Raw genomic sequence first — 13,886 nt, 5'->3', positions numbered from 1 at the left:
ACCTAGCAAGAAAAAATAACACTCAATTCCATCAATCACCCGGAATAAATACAATTTAGGAAACTAATTATACATATAAATCACCCAATGTACTAATCTCAATCTCAAACCAATAGCAATTCTCTGCAAAGTACAAAATTCCAGCCTCCTGAACCTCTGGGTGAGAGATCCATATATAGATGTAAGCAGAGAGGATGAGTCAGCTTATGTTTTGACTTGTGGCTTCTCTCTGTCAGTTCTTGCTTCCACTTGGAGGTTGAGAGCCTCTTACTCATCACTAGTCGAATTCATTGAGGCAAGTGTCATTGGAGAAGATTCTGGAAGCTTCCATGGTCTTTCCACCTCGTTGAATGAGCTTGCCATTTGTCATTTCCCGCTCAGCGCACCCTGGTAGTGCTTCCACCTGCATTGCAGTGCACCTAGCCAGCGTAGCTTCTGCATTTCAACGCAGGCAGCTAGTGGAGCCTCTGAATTGATCCTGAATTGACTGTTTCTGAGTGGTTTTTGGTGGAGAACTTCTGGGAGAAGCTGTCATTGGTTGACCTTGTTCCTTTAGGGGTAGGAACAACTCTTTTAGGGACTTTGGATCCCTTGGATTATGGACATTTCATGCTCAATGCTGTAAGGCACAAAAATGTCTATAACAAGTTGTCAAAGCAGGCCAACTCCTTCAGCAGGGCAAGTGGCTCACCAGGGAACAAGTTCAGCAAAAGTTTCCTCATCTCATGGAGGAGCTCAACGCAATGGGGACCATTGCTTCCTAAGGGGGGAGGAATGATCCAGGTGGATATTGGTGGCCACCTGCCAAGTCCACCTGGACCCCCACCATTGTTCTTCTCAGCATTTTCAGTTTCCTTAATTGTAGCACAACTTACTATTTTTAGCAGTTTTTCGGGTCCTGAACTTCCGGAGCCGTTTTGAGGCCCTAAACGACATTTTTTGGGGAATCCGAGGGCAACGTAGGTCCATGTAATGGACCGATGTTGCCTGTTCCAACAATGATAGTGCTCGGATAGATCTTTCTAACGAGCTATTATATGCGTCAAACGGAGATCGTATGCCAAAGTTACGACCCCGGGAAGTTGATGTACCAACTTACCCCAAACGGGGCCCATAGTTTGGCGTTTCATCTTCTAGGGTTAGGTTTTGGAATGTTAAGGGTTTTCCACTGTTTCTCAACAATAAATAGGCCTTCGAGCCTCATTGTAAGACAGTTCAGAGGCATGTAGCCATCACATCTCTTCTCAGAGATAAGCTACCATCGCCCTAGCTGGTTTATTTCTATTTCTGGTTGTAAGCATTTTTCAGTATTTTCCATTAATGAAATGAAGTATTATTTCCGCTGCATCTTTGTGTATATGGTTATCTCTGTAATTTGTTGCGTTCCTGTTTAAATCCGGATCAATATGCTTTGGAGGTGTTTGAATACCCCAGGAAGATACACTTACGACTTCTTGCACCAAGTTTGTTTTTATGTACCTTTGGTGGAACCAAAGACCCTGAGATGCTTTACTGAAGGAACGTGCCCATACCACATTTCATATGGAGTCTTGTTTCTAATAGCATTAGATGGACACCTATTCTTTATATATACAACACATAGAACTGCATCAGTCCAAAACATCAACTTTACATTTTTGAAAAACATCTTGGAGTGCACCATATTTAATATTGTCCTATTCATTCTTTCAGGTACACCATTATGTTGTGGATTATAAGGCACAGTGGTTTGATGTTTGATCCCATGTTGGCGAAGATAGTTTTAAAATCCATTTGAAGTGTATTCTTTTCCATTATCAATGTGAATAGAGCCAATATGAGATTGTGCATCATTTTCAATCCATGTATGAAAGTTCTTGAATGTTTGAAAAGCATCAGATTTGTTCTTTAATAAATAAACCCAACACATTCCGGTGTAGTCATCAATAAATGTCATCATATATTTATTTCCATTTGCAGAAGGAACAGGCATTTGACCACTTAAATATGAGTGAATGAGTTCAAGTTTTCTATGTGCTCTTGAATGTGAATCATGAAAATACTGTTTCCTATGCTTTCCTAGAATGCAAGCATCACATTGCTTAAGTTTCCTAGGAATTGTAAGCAAACTAGCAACACCATTTTTCTTCAACAAGCGGAGGCTATCATAGTTCAAATGTCCAAATCTAGCATGCCATAATAAACTTGATGGAAGTGTACCTTCTTCATAATGAGAATTGTATGCGAAATGTTGTGCACGAGTAGAGGTACCTTACAGCTTGAGAAGCCTTTCTTCTTCTATTCCCCTCGTGACAAGTGAGTGGGCAGATGATTTTTTCACCTCAAGCTTGCCATCAAACATATGAATGGAGTGACCTAGCTGGTGGATGTGGACCAAGGACAACAAGTTTCTCTTCAGTTGTGGGAGATATAGAACATGATGCAGAAGAAAGTCGGGAAGACCAGGCAATTTAAGTCTGATTGTGCCAAGCCCTGATGGCTTGAATTTTGATTGATCTACAAAGTATACTGCTCCGTCAACATTGTCAGTAAATCTTCAAAAAATATTTTCCATGAGTCATGTGGCAAGTTGCTCCTGAATCAAGCAACCAATCATTTTTCTAAGAAGCAAGTGAAGCATTAAATAAGTCTTCATTTACTCCAATATTACATTGTGCCATAACATAATGAGCGGATTCAGGTGCTTTACCTTTTTCTGTGTCATTAGTTTTACCTTTTTGTTGGTTTCTTTGCTGATCAATTTTGTCCCATGGTAACTTGCATGTAGAGGCATCATGTGATCCATTTCTTTTGCAGCGTATGTAGTGCAAATCTAACTTTTCTCCTTGAGAGTGCCTACCCCCCCGCCTCTGAAATATCTTCCTCTTCCTCTTCGACCACCTCTTCCTCTGGAAGAATCTTGAGCATGATTCTTTTATTTATGAGCAAGGCACACAGCCTCTTCAGAAGATTCAAGGGTTGTCTTCTTTCTAAAAGCTTTCTCTCTCTTAGCAAACTTTTTCACAAGAGAATCAAAGGTAATATCTTTGAGATTTCCATTTGCTTGCAATGACTCAAGATAATTGGAGTAAGTAGGATAAAGTGCCTTGAGAAAAGTGATAAGAGGAATATCCAATCCAACCTTAGTGGCTTTGATATCATGCATTATAGATTTTACTTTAGATGCAAGAGCAAGAGGAACATTATTTTGCAATTCAAGAGTGAAGAGTTTTATCATGAGTTGAACAACTTCAAGTGAAAAATGTGAGTCATAGAGTTCTTTCAACTTTTGTAAGTCTTCGAAAGCAGTTGAAAATGGCATAATATGGTGACTCACCTCTTCACTTACAGATGTTACAATTAATGCATTGGCTTTGCTGTTCTTATTTTCCCAAATGGCGAACTCTTTGTCTGAGGTAGGTTGTTCTGGCTCTTTGTCTCCATCTCCATACATACTCCTTTCCACAATTCATTGAAAATGAGGGTGTGTTTTATCATCTGGGACCACTCAAGATAGTTCTCCTTGCCAGTGAGAACTATTCCCACAATAGACATGATTGAATGCATACTGTAAAAAAAAACTTCTGCTGGCAAAATGTGCTTCAAAATACTACAACCTTATTCTTCCTTCTTGATTTAATATACAAAGATCAAAACTATATTCTATGCATATAGAATATCACCATTATTTATTTATTTATTTTTCTTTATATATGGTTGCAATTCAAGAGAAATAATATATAAGTTATTATATAAGTCTTCAAACTCAGCTTCTAGACTTTTGAGTGAGTCTTCAAAAGAACATCTATGTGAATAGCGTATATATGAGCAACGTTTATATTCAGAGTCTTCAAAAGATCATCTATGTGAACAACGTATATATGAGCAGCTTTTATATAGCTTGATCAGAGCAGTGTTTATATACCTTGAAGGGAGCAGATGCAAACTCTTTTGCTTGGACCCTTGCGCTCTTGTCAACACAGCCACAAGTCTCCATTACAGCTATTGTGAAGTTTTCTCTCACTACAATCAACCAGGCAGGCATGGGGTCCAAGTTTGAACCCAATGCACCCCCACTTCCTCCGGGCACAGAAATTGATCCCAATTGGATAGAATCGGATCAGCTACCTGAAAATCAACCTTTGATTCAAGGACAATGTTATGGATATTACGTAGTATCCGGACCATCCAGTATCCTTGGGCCCTATGGGCAGACTCAATCTTATTAGCAATACATACCCCAATCTACTACCTATGGAGTGCCCCTTTGGCAGCAACAACAACAAGAGGAGAGTAGGCCTCAATGGAGTATAAGACTCTGTCACTGTGGAGCAGCAGCGTATGGAGGAGCAGCAGCACATGGAGGGAGGCCAGACTTTAAAACGCATATGACACAGGGTGCAGATCTTAAAACGCATATGACAGCGGGCCAAAAGCAGCTTTTAAAACTCATACAATATCAAAAAACATATATGACACTGCCTGGAGCAGGCTTCAGGCAACCAGGCAGAATATAGGCAAGAAACTGACACTAGGAGTTACACAAAAACTAATTTCGGGAGCTGACTCTGATACCATGTCAATCCATGTAGTAACTCCTGCAAATTAATTCAATTTTATTCATTCATGTTGGTCTTTATTATATACATGAGGGAGAGACTGTTCACTTCATCTCCCGATGACTATTCATATTTCTTACTATTTATTTACATCAATTACACTTATTCACCCAATCCTGATGATTAGGTGTCAACAGATATTATTTTCTAAAGTTTAACCACAAATTCACTTTAAAATACTAAGAATTAATAATGTTTTTGAAAACACAAAGGTAACCCATATAATGATGAAATTGAAGTGAATGTGATGACATGGTATTGGAATAGAGGTGAGAAAATGTGTGAATGGAGTGAAAGTGGATGTATTTTAAGGATAACTCTTATGCCCAACAAGGACATTGTGTAACGTAGTAACAAAGTTCACCACACTAGAAGCACTTTATCTTTGAAACATATTTCTTCTTCTTTTGCTTCTCCTACTTCCCTTTAGGTGTGAGGGCGGCATTCTCATCCTCCTCCTTTGGCTTTGTCCACTACTGCTACTACAACTATCAATTTTTCACTTGACTAAGTCTCTCCTCATCTCTTCCTACTGAAGAGTGACCCACATCCCTTCCCAATCTGGCAATCTCTCTCTACCCAAGATACTCTGGGCAAACACTTGTCATTCTTCTAAGGTTGAGTTTAGGGCTAGCCTCACCATCTCGGCAGGCTGAGGTGTTGACCCCACAGCTACCAACGAATCTTGGATCTCCTAAAGCTTCGTTAGGAATGGATCAATGTGTTCCCCCTTCTCAATCTCTGTGGATCTCATCTTCTGCTCCAAGTACATCTTCCCTTATTCGGAGGATCTTTCATATATGGCCAATGCTTCCGACATTTGTCGGGTAGTATCCTTGCTGGCAATATGACAAACTACATGATCTCTCACTCCATTGAGGATCAATCATTTAGCCTTCACCATTTCATCCTTGTACTTCTTGAGCAGATCTGAATCTACAGGTACATCTACCGCACTTTCGACATAGTTTTTGAGATCATGCTCATCCAAAAGGCATGAGATCCTTTCCTTCTAGATCACATAGTTGGATGCACCCTCCAACTGATCCTGATCTCGCAACCCATTAGTTGCTATCTTTGACAACGAAATGTCGAACTGCCTCCTCTCTCCTCTACGTTGATGTCGGGTTGGCCTACGCACTCCCTGCTATAGTTAGTAAATCTACTACTCCTTGTTGTTGCTCAGAAAATGAGAATTCAGACTTCTTGGCTGGAAGTCCTCTAAGGAAGTATTTCCTCAACAGTGTCTCTCTTCTTCCTACTAACGTAATTTTTCCAGCAACTACTACAAAATATCTACGTCCTAGTTGAAGATTTTCTCTGCAAGGAAAAATACTTTGCTCCCTTCTGCCTCTAGAGATCGAATTTCTTTGTCGACTCACTCAGAGAAATCGATTTCACCTCAAAATTTCGACCTTCTGGCCCAAAGACTGTGCTACCTGTTGGGGATTTGAATTGTTGGCTCTGCAGTAATTTCAAACTCCCATTCCTTTCTGCTTCTGAGCTCTTCTACTCACGATCTATGCTCTGATACCATGTGAAAAATTAGTTACCCAATTCCTACTGCAGCTACTGATGTTAATTCTTCTAATTGTTAATTTGTTTAGCCAATTTACTTGTTGTGTACCATGGAAAATATCAAATTAAATACATTGCAACCTACACAAATAAAAACTATGGAAAATAAATAAAACACAAGAGAAAAATATACATCACATACATCTACGCATTTAGTTTTGGACAAATGTCCCCGAAAAAACCCAGTGTGGGAAAACTAGTCCAGCAGCTAAGGGTTTGTATTATTAAGCAGTAGTTTTCTAAATACAATCATTGGATGCCTTGCTGGCTATCTAGTACAAAGAATATCACTCCCAGAATATCAGTGAGAAATACCTCACACTATCACCAACGATCCCAACTGATCCAGCCACAAAATGACTTGTCCCTTGTTTCCTATGTGCTTTCTCTACACAGTCACTACGTAGGCCCAACGTCACAGCTTCTAGGGACATCATCAACCCTTCTGCTGATCAATTTGCTTCTGAGACTTCGATTATGTCCTCTCGAGCTAATACCTCGACTTCTGGGTTCAGAAATCGACCTCTTGAGCAAAAATATTGATCTCCTCAAAGCCTTGCATTGCCTCTACATCAGCCTATGCTACACGGCATGGCCTCTGCGCTACCTCTCCCAAACCTTTCTCTGCCTCATCTGCTAAGTATTCTCAGATCAAGACAAATCCCCAACTGGAACTATCCCTGCCCTTCACTGCAAGAAATCACTTTGAACTTCTCTCTAGCAACTACCATGCTGCTCTCTTCAAAAATTCGATCTTTGATCTCTCACTCGATGTGTTTCCAAACGCCCATCAAACCTTCTCTTATAATCCTTCTATTGAGAACCAACAACCCATGTTAGATTCTAATTAATGGCTCAGATCATTTTGGCTTGATCCTCGTCTTCTTCTAGAAGTTTCACCGATAGTTAGATTAATACCCTTTAATTATTTTAATTCCCTAAGTTTATACTTAGGCACCCATTAAAAAATAATTAATTATTTTAATAAAACCGATTCCGAGTGGAATTTTCCAAAACGATTTCTTGATATTGTGGAATACATGTGTCCAAGCCTCCCTACAAATTTTGAGGCTTAAAGCACATTCAATGCTACCAGAAATCAACACTTTATTAAGTACATAGCAACATGTGTCCTAAAATTTATTTATTTGTAACTCAAGTCATACAATAATTAATATACTATACCTAGTTATTCTTATAACTAGATTGTGCTCTTATAAATGGATTAGTTCTTTAAGCACAAAGTTACAAAGACATTATTAGTATGTAATTTTAGTTATTTAAATGATAAATTAAAAAAATTATATATGATAATTAGAAATGTTAGTTATATATATATATATATATATATATATATATATATATATATATATATATATATATATATATATATATAATTGTAAATTTACATTATATTAATATTATTTTACTATTAAAAATATAGATAAAAAGAAAAACTCTTTTATTATTTTTTATTATTCTATTATTTTTATAACTAGATTGTGTCTGCTTAAAAAAATTATTACCCACATATTAATTCATTTATATATTGTCCGTAATACTCTTAGAATGACAATTTGTACTCTATAAATAAAACTACTTTACAAAATTGACATAAAAGCATATTTGATACAAAATACAGATAAAAAGAAAAACTCCTCTATTATTTTTTATTATTCTATTATTTTTATAACTAGATTGTGCCTACTTAAAAACATTTTTACCCACATATTGGTTTATTTATATATTGTCCATAATACTCTTAGGATGACAATTCATACACTATAAATAAAATTGCTTTACAAAATTGACCTAAAATGCATATTATTTGAAAATACATAAGTTCAAGTTCTTTTTTTGTTGGAGGTAATATGCTTTCACAAACTAACAAAATTGACATAAAAATGTATACTATTTGAAAATACATACGGCAAGATGAATGGGCATTATTTTGAGCTTCCTACCCTTTATAGGGAGGGGAGTTTGGTACCCTTTATAGCGAAGGGAGTTTGGTATTGGTTTTACAATCATAAAAATGTATACTATTTGAAAATACATACGGCAAGATGAATGCGCATTATTTTTAGCTTCATACCCTTTTTAGGGAGGGGAGTTCGGTACTCTTTATAGTGAAGGGAGTTTGGTATTGGTTTTACAATGCATTCCAATATTGAAAGTGAAAATATTCATCTACTAGATGAAAAACAAAAATTTTAGGCCCAAGATATTTTTTTCCTACCCTTTATAGGGAGGGGAGTTTCGTACCCTTTATAGCGAAGCGAATTTGGTATTGGTTTTACAATCATAAAAATATATACTATTTGAAAATACATACGGCAAGATTAATGGGCATTATTATGAGCTTTATATCCTTTTTAGGGAGGGGAGGGAGTTCGGTACCCTTTATAGTGAAGGGAGTTTGGAATTGGTTTTACAATGCATTCCAATACTGAAAGTGAGAATATTCATCTGCTAGATGAAAAACAAAAATTTTAGGCACAAGATATTTTTCTATGTAACAAAGCACCTCACTCTTTAGCTTATAGACAAAGCACCTCATTTTTCAGCTCATAAACAGGGGTAAAATATTTCATAAGATGTTCTACAAAGCTCAAAATCATTAACTCAACATATCATAATTGAACCTAGCTAGAAAAAATAACACTCAATTCTATCAATCACCCGGAATAAATACAATTTAGGAAACTAATTATACATATAAAAAAAATTATTACATTTACACTATAAATAAATTTTGTACTCTGCCAATTATATTAACATCCTTTTCATACATATAATTTTTTCCCGAAATTCAAACAAATCCATTTGAAATTTTCTTATTTCTTTTTATCTTTTATATTTACGCGTTAAATGCAAATTATATTAACATCCTTTTCATATATATAATTTTTTTCCGAAATTCATTCGAACCCTATTGAAATTTTCTTAGTTCTTTTTATCTTTTATAGTTAAGCGTTAGATAAAACGAAGCGATTTCTCAACTTTGAACGGACAGTTCACTCGATACTTTTCCTACAACTCTTCACACTTTTGATATCCCTTACATTTTTCGGTTTATTCATGTGTCATTGATAAATGTTAAAAAGTTTGAACAAATTGTGTGGATGCATCCGTAATATATTCTTCATCCATCTTTAACCAGAATAATATAATCCGTGCTAACATCCCACTGTTAGTTGTATGGTTGCTTAACCATTTTGAAACAAGGTCGCGATGCAGACGGCATACCTGCTGATAAAATAGTTATATGAAGTATCCATTGAAAAAAGAATTTGACCAGATTCTGTTCAGACTCGGCGTCTTCTCGAATCAAAGTCTTTAAACCCTTGATTTTGATACAGGGCACTAATTTAACCAGATGAAAATTAAGTCACTATAATGGATCGGAATTACAAGAAAAACAATAAAACATCAAAAATCCATCTTAACCTGTTATATAACTGGCAATGGATCTTTATACCAACCTAAAATTGAATATCTTATTGTCAAATCCGCTACACAAGATCTCAATTTTAGGGAATGCCCATTTGCTTTTCCATTAGAAATAAACTAGCACAGAGTCATCTAAACCCTGGGTGTTACATGCACCTGGAGATTGTCTCCAGCCTAACACAAATGTGACTCAAATCTGGAGCAATTTGTCATAGCAGCTTCTCTCAAACCACACATTTATTATATACTGTCTACAGGTTATGTAGGGGTGCTTATCTTCCAATCTCTTACTATTCCAAGATTGTAAACTCATATATTTTTGTTGTTATGAATATGATCATCAGGTTGATTTGGGCTCTTGCAGCCTACATTCACCTAGATGTCATTTGATTAGGCCAAGTGGATAATATTTCTTAGTTCCTTCAAGCTTTGGATACATCCTGTTTCGCAGTCCCCCTGTGTGCCCATATCACCATTTTTGGAGAGACATGGTGATCATAACTATCAAGTAATTAATCGTAACCTGAAATCCAAAGCAGGTATTAAATTTCAATAACTAGGTGTTACCTGAAATCCAAAGAAGGTATCAAATTTCAATAACTGAAGTGTTACTTGAAATCCAAAGCACGTATCGAATTTCAATAACTAAGAAAACATCTGGAACCAATTAACACTGCATGTTGGTTCTTCCAGGGCAGAAAACACAGACCAAAACTAGAATCAGAATGAAATAAGAAAATTTAAGGAGCTTCTAGAACAGTGTTACAAAACTTGTCCTAGTGAAAAACCCAGTGAGGCGAAAAAAAAAAATATGAGTTTGACTTGGACTCTAGCGTCTAGGAAAACTTAGTTTGATGAAAAAATTTAGTGAGGCAAAAACTAAGAGTTTGACTTGGACTCCACAAATACTCAGCCACTAAATAAAAAGACTGAATTGTGGCTCATATAATGAGGGCCAACAAGATTTTTGATGGGTCCATGAGTCCAACTTGTTGACCCATCAAAAGCTTGCCAAATATTTGCGGGTTAGAGTTTGATCTGTGAGTAGTTCCAAGTCAATGTGAGTCAAACTCACTGGCGCCAAGTCCATGTCAAGCCCTGCAGGTCTGGTAATGTTGCTTTATAGAGAGAGAGCCTCTTACAGTCGATGAATGCTTGAGGGCAGGTGCTGGAAATTGTTTCCAGGAAAGTTTTGGTCAGCAAACATTCTTCCTGAAGTTTTTGGCATAAGGCTTAAGGGCATCTTTGTGTACATAATTATGCTTTACTCAATGGAATCATAATGCCGAGGGCTGAATACACGTATTCATTTTTCTATCATCAATATATTTGATCACCATTTAGGTCATTCAACATATCCAGTTATTGCCATGGTTCTGTTAACTATTAAAGACTTCTATTGACAATTTGTGAGATGCCTCTGCTGTTCTAGGCCTTCCAAAGACTACACTGATTAGATAAGCTTAAGGCGTAGTAATTTCCACTGTCACGAACTTGATTAAATATTGTCCTACTGTAAATGGATCTTTCCTACTGTAAATGGATCTTTCTTAGCAGTTGCATGTGCGTAGCCATTTCTGCCATTCTCTTTCCTTATTTTCTTCCTTCAAGGATTGTATACTCATCTTTAACATAGTTTTTTTCAATAGATGTTTTTCTTGCACCCTGCACACGTGGAATAATATTGCCTACAACTAACATGCTGATTGCAAGTTCTTTTCTAGCTTTGGATAATTGCAACTGCTTCCCTATCCTTGCCTTCAAATCCTACTTCTTTAATTTCATGATATTTGGATTTCTTTTCCTTTCCCTTGATATTGTTCTCCACTTTTGAATCTTTGAACAGCATTATTTTTGTTGTCATGTTGTGCACATCTGGAGGTACTGCCACTACTGCCAGTCCATAAAGAATAGATATTAGGATCTAATCTGCTTAATAACTTCTTCATTTTGTAAAGCAACTCTTAGGAAACCTTCTAAAAATTAGCGTCCGTTTCCAAACTTGCTTGACTTTAGAAAAAAGGGCTCCAATTTAAAATGGAGTATGCATATGCATATTCTTACCTGGATACTATAATAATATATTTCTCATAAATTGTAACCCATTCAAAATGTAATGCGACCCCTGGGAGTGTTGAAAATAACCGGAATTCAATACCGGGTATGACCTCTGTAACTAAATCCCGAACGCAACATCAAAATTCTGAGCTCAGCTAAGATTAGTGGAGAATCTATCTAAATCTAAACTGGAAACAAAATTTGTTTTTGGCTGTGCAGGATTGCCCATGAACCAAGGAGGCTTCTGTATTATTTCGGATACCATAAAAACCCTATTTACATTGATTTTGCTGTCAGAGGGCGACAATTCTCATGCATGACAGACCATTCTCAAGACTCGTACTAATACTGCAGCTAGCAGGAATGGTTGGTCCTCGAAAGCATGGAGTGAAGTAGATATTCCCTATATATAAATGACCCTGTATATGATAATTTTTTGCTCTGGCACTAATTACTGCTGCAGACTTTGAATGTCACTCTGTGGAATGGTGGACAATTCTCATTGTATGATTTATGTTCTAGCGATTTCAGCATTTTTAAGGTTTATGTTTGTTTAGATTAAGTGTTCAGTATCTCTGTTAAATAAATGATGTATGTTATTTTAAACTCTATGATAAATGGTGATACTCTGATAATCTTGGTGGAATTGAAAAGAGAGTTCGTTTTCGTTGCCCTGAATGATCATTTTGTTACCAGAGCAGTTCTTTAGGTGCTATAAGAGAAGTCTTTTTTCAAATAAAAGCATTGTGCTTTCTTCTCTATTCTTTGTTCCTCTGGCAGCAAAGTTACCGCTCCACAGTTCATTGTAGAAAAATCATGGGAAAGGAAAAAGAATGAACTAGTTTAAAGTGGACAAGTCAAAGATCCAATAATTAGTCGGAGAAAAAACAGCGACTCCAAGAAATTAGGAAATTGGAGAGAGAGAATAAAAGCTTGCAGCCCAGGATCCAATAAGAAAGTTTATTTCCACCATGAAAGAAATCCTTTGCAATGATATAGACCCAGTGTGTTCAAGTTGCCCATCTCACTTGTGAAAGCATGAAGTGAGTCGAAGCAAGGTGCATACAATCCATGAAGAAGTCACAGACAAACTTGACTCCCAAGGAGAAGTTGTTAGGTAAACTCAAAGCTAAATTGGAAAAGTTGCGGGAAGAAGAAAATTATACTGCTCAAAGGGATAAATAAGCAAGACGGGATGTTGGGACAATGATCAAAGGAACAAGGTAAGCATTTCCACTTCCAGTGTCAATTCCCATGGACATACTTCCTATTTATTTGAGAACTTTGAATTGCATATGAAGGGCTTTGGCTCCAAGATAATACAAAATATGGGATACAATGGTCAAGGGCTAGGCAAGGACAGCCAAGGCAGAAAAGACCCTATTCAAGTTAAATTAAGGCCTCAATAATCTGGCCCTGGTTACCTTGGTGGAGTTTACGAAGGTGAGGATTCTAAAGAGGAATTTAAACTTCCATTTCCCTAAAGCATGCACAAATAAGGATGTGAGACCATTAATCAGAGGACTAAAGAAGAGTGTAAGGAACCTTCGAAGAGTGGGCAGCACTCTGAAGAAAGGGTTCACTATCCCAGCAAGGAAGCAGCTCCAAAGAGTGCAATCAGCCAGTGCGTCATCATTGCAAAAGCCTTGTACAAGCTCCAAGATGGATGAATTAGGCAAGCATCATGCACCTGAAAATGTCTTGCCATTTGGGAAACCAAATAAGAAAACACAAAAGCCTGAATGAAAAACAATAAAGTATGGAGAGCCTTTCTTTAAGTCTTTCCTTAGTTGTTCTCATAGTGGCAAAGGACAAAATTGTGTCCAACTGTTGGGACGTTCATCCTTGCATACACTGTAACAAGGGAAATCATAGGTTCCATTGTCTTGGAGGGAAAGCCAATGGTGAGTTGAAGCCCTCTAAAAAAAGGTTCAAACATACAGAAGCCAAACCAAAGTACTCTTACTTAACTAGTGAAGACCGAGCACAGTTGGATATCACCTCAATAATGGAGCGAGTTTCACAAGGTGTTGAGAGGTATATATATCGTCAAGACTTCTCATGAAAACGAGATGGTGGGATATTTCTTTCCAACCTTGAGCTTGCAAAATGGCAAGAGAGGTAGAGACTTTTATTTTGGCATGCATGTATAATGTTGATTGGTCCGATTGGTGCATCACAGTTGTTTTAGCAAGCATA

The sequence above is a fragment of the Pinus tabuliformis genome, chromosome 1_1 (assembly GCF_031772625.1).
Source record: "Pinus tabuliformis cultivar Carrire ecotype Pingquan chromosome 1_1, CPIR1, whole genome shotgun sequence".
In the NCBI taxonomy this organism is placed as follows: domain Eukaryota; kingdom Viridiplantae; phylum Streptophyta; class Pinopsida; order Pinales; family Pinaceae; genus Pinus; species Pinus tabuliformis.
The sequence above is the reverse complement of the archived record's forward strand: the minus strand, read 5'-3'. Positions refer to the sequence as shown.